The sequence below is a fragment of the Pteronotus mesoamericanus genome, unplaced genomic scaffold, assembly GCF_021234165.1.
Source record: "Pteronotus mesoamericanus isolate MK-2021 breed Mesoamerican mustached bat unplaced genomic scaffold, CSHL_Meso_final contig_58, whole genome shotgun sequence".
Classification (NCBI taxonomy): domain Eukaryota; kingdom Metazoa; phylum Chordata; class Mammalia; order Chiroptera; family Mormoopidae; genus Pteronotus; species Pteronotus mesoamericanus.
The window spans coordinates 9,822,704-9,826,621 of record NW_026555205.1 but is presented as its reverse complement, the minus strand read 5'-3'; positions in this window follow the sequence as shown (position 1 = coordinate 9,826,621).

Genomic DNA, 3,918 nt, shown 5'->3' with positions numbered 1-3,918 from the left:
TGTATGAATGACCCATGGACATGGCAACAGAGTGAGGAGTGACTGTGGGAGTAGGGAGTAGGGGTGGGATGAGTGGAGGGGGGTTAAGGGGTAAAAATTGAGACAAGTGTAATAGAATAAACATGATTTATAAGTTAATAAGTAAGTGATATAAAAAATAAATGTATTAAAGGAAATATATATATATATATATATATATATATATATATATATATATATATATATATATATATATATAGTTTTTTAAAGAAGGAACATTCATCCAGACTGGCAGTTGTGGTGGAAACGAGCAGTCATGTCAGAGAGGACTCACAGCAAGGCAGCGGCTGGCAGACCAGGTAGTCCCACATTTGTGTGCAGATAAACTGGGGAAAACAGCTGGGAAGCAAGACACATTGTGCAGTCCAGGGTTCTAGCTCAGGAAAAGAAAGTCTCGAAGCCTCCGGCTGTAAAACTTGTGGGGGGTGAGGCAACAGGAGAAACTCCCAGCCCCACAGGAGGGTTTTTTTGGAGAGACCCACAGGGTCGTAGAATGTACACAAACCTCCCCACCTGGCAATCAGCACCAGAAGGACCCAATTTTCTTGTGTATAGTGGGGGAAGTGACTGAAAGCTGGCTGAGAGCCAAGCAGGTGGCACTGTTCCCTCTTGGACCCCTCCCCCACCTACGGCATCACAATGCAGCGACCTGGGTTGCCCTGCCTTGGCGAATACCAAAGACTCCGCTCCTTCCAACATAACGGGCATGCTGAGACAAAGAAATATGGCCCAAATGAAAGAACAGATCAAAGCTCCAAAAATAGAACTAAGCAATGAAGAGAAAGCCAACCTATCTCATGCGCAGTTCAAGCCACTGGTAATCATGATGCTCACAGAAACGGTTGAGTATGGTCACAAAATGGAGGAGAAAGTGAAAGCTATGTAAAGTGAAATAAAGAAAAATATACAGGAAATCAACAGTAAAGGGAAGGAAAGCAGGACTCAAATCAATGATTTGAAGCAGAAGAAAGAGACAAACACTCAACCAGGACAGAATGAAGACACAAGAATTCAGAAAAAAAAAAAAAGAAGAAGAAGAAGAGAAGCTCAGGAACCTCTAAGACAACTTTAAACATTCCAACATCTGAATCATAGGGGTCCCAGAAGGAGAAGAGGAAGAGCAGGAAATTGAAAATTTATTTGAAAAAATAATGGTGAACTTCCCGAATCTGGCAAGGGAAATAGACTTCCAGCAAGCCCAGGAAGCTGAAAGACTCCCAAAGAAGTTGGACCCAAGGAAGCACATACTAAGGCACATCATAACTACATTACCCAAGAATAAAGATAAGGAGAGAATCTTAAAAGCAGCAAGATAAAAGGAGACAGTTACCTACAAAGGAGTTCCCATAAGACTGTCAGCTGATTTCTTAAAAGAAATCTTGTAGGCAAGAAGGGGCTGGAAAGAAGTATTCAAAGTCTTGAAATGAAAAGGCCTACACCCAAGATTACTCTTTCCAGCAAAGCTATCTTTTAGAATGGAATGACAGATATAGGTGTTTCCCAGACAAGGTGAAGTTACAGGAGTTCATCATCACCAAGCCCTTAATATATGAAATGTTAGAGGAACTTATCTAAGAAAAAGAAGATTAAAAACTATGAACAGTAAAATGAGTACAAATTCACAACTATCAACAACTGAACCTAAAAAAAGACAAAAACAAAAACAAACTAAGCAAACAACTAGACCAGGAACAGAATCACAGAAATGGAGATCAGAGGGGAGGGAGAGGAGGAGAACAGGGGAAAAGGTACAGGGGAAATAAGAAGCATAAATAATAGGTACAAAATAGACAGGGGGATGTTAAGAATAGTATAGGAAATGGAGACACCAAAGAATTTGTATGTATGACCCATGGACATGAAATAAGGGGATGAGGGGAATGCGGTTTGAGGCAGGGTGCAGGGCGTAGGGGAATAAAGAGGGGGAAAAAGTGGGACATCTGTAATAGCATAATCAATGAAATATACTTAAAAAAAAAGAAAGTGAATAATTAGGAGCAAGTACTTAGGGAAGGCGTCTCTGGGAAGTTGACACTTAAGTTGTCAACTGAAGGATAAAGGGTCATCTCTGCAAAGAATGAAGAAAGAGATTTCCAGAAAAAGTAATTCCAAGTAGGAAGTGAATATGTGATCATGACGTATTCTGACTATGACTATTCTTGAAGTGGGAGTCCTTATGCAGGTAAACTGGTAAGACAGATGGGAAGGTAGAATGGATATTGCCAAGGGAGATTGGGAGGTAGTGCAATATTTGATGATGGCCCAAAGTCTAGGTGAGACAATGGAGTGAGTTACTGAGCAAAGTGGAGGAAGCAATTGTTGGAGGCCACCTCATCATTATATGGATGATGAATTCATGAGTGATGATATAAAAAGTTGGAGGGAGCATTCCCATTTAAATATCTATTAAAAAAGAAAATAGGTGACGTCTGGTCAAAATGGCAGTGTAGGTAAACACAGCTCACCTCCTCAAAAAACCACATCAAAATTACAACTAAACTATAGAACAGTCATTATTCAGAACCATCAGAAATTGAGTTGAATGGAAGTCCTACAACTACGGAATTAAAGAAGAAACCACATCAAGACTTGGTAGGAGGGGAAGAGGCATGGAACTGGCTGGTCCCACACCCACATGTGGTGGATAAAAATTGGGAAAGAGATTTCAGGAGCGAGAAGTCTAAGCCCCAAACCAGGTCCCCCAGCCCAGGGTTCCAGTGCCAAGAAGATAAATCTCCATAACTTCTGGCTATAAAAACCGGCAGAAATTGAGGCTGTGGAAGAAAGAGTCTCTGGAGTCCCAGTCGGTTCCTCTTAAAAGGCCCATGTACAGAGTTACTTGGACTCACTACCTCTGAGCTCCAGCATGGGAGAAACAGATTGAAAGGCATTTGAGACATAAGGGGAGGAACTAAATTGTTTAGCATCAGGGCAAGAGCTGGGGGACACCTTTCCTCCAGACAGAAGTTCTGGCAGAGGTCATTTTTCCTTTACAGACCCCTCCACTAACAGTCACAGAGCCAGCAGGCAGGTACATATCTGAGACTCCATCCAACTGGCTCACACTGTTTGACCCACCCTGGTGATTCCCTGAGGTCCTGACCTAGTCAACTTTCAGGCCAACCTGGTTGTTCCCAGGGGCTTTTCAGTATGAATGGCTTGTCTTGGCACATGCTTCAGATTTTCCTGAATTCTCTCAAACAAGCAGCATCTGGCTTCAATGAGCCCCATACCTCTTGTTAAGTGGCCCCAGGCCCAGTTCTAGCAGCAGCCAGCCTTGGTTCACAGCTTGGCCTTGCCTGGGCGCCTCCAAGGCCAGGAAAATAGCAGCCATCTACAGATCACTTTGTGGCTTATGCTGGGTGGCCTGAGATAGAACAGCATCAGGGGCTGACCTTGGATGTGCCAACAGCAATCAAGGCTCAATTACAAGAGGAGTGTGTACGCAGCCCACATGATGGACACACCTCGAGTCCCCAGCTTGGGTGATAGGGGAGACTGTGCTGTGGGACCCTAGCACTCCTACTACATTAGGCCACTGTATCAAGCCTGGGAAATGTAGCAGCTCTATCTAATACATAGAAACAAACAGAGGGAGGCTGCCAAATGAGGAGACAAAGAAATGGCCCAAATGAAAGAACAGAACAAAACTCCAGAAAAAGAACTAACAAAATGGAGACAGGCAATCTACTCGATGCAGAGTTCAAAACACTGGTTATTAGGATGCTCAGTGAACTTAGAACCACAAGAGCATAAAAAAAGATCCAGTCACAAATGAAGTATACTAATTGAAATAAAGAAAAATTTCCAGGGAATCAGCGGTAGAGTGGATGAAGCCTAGAATCAAGTCAATGATTTGGAATATAAGGAAGCAAAAAA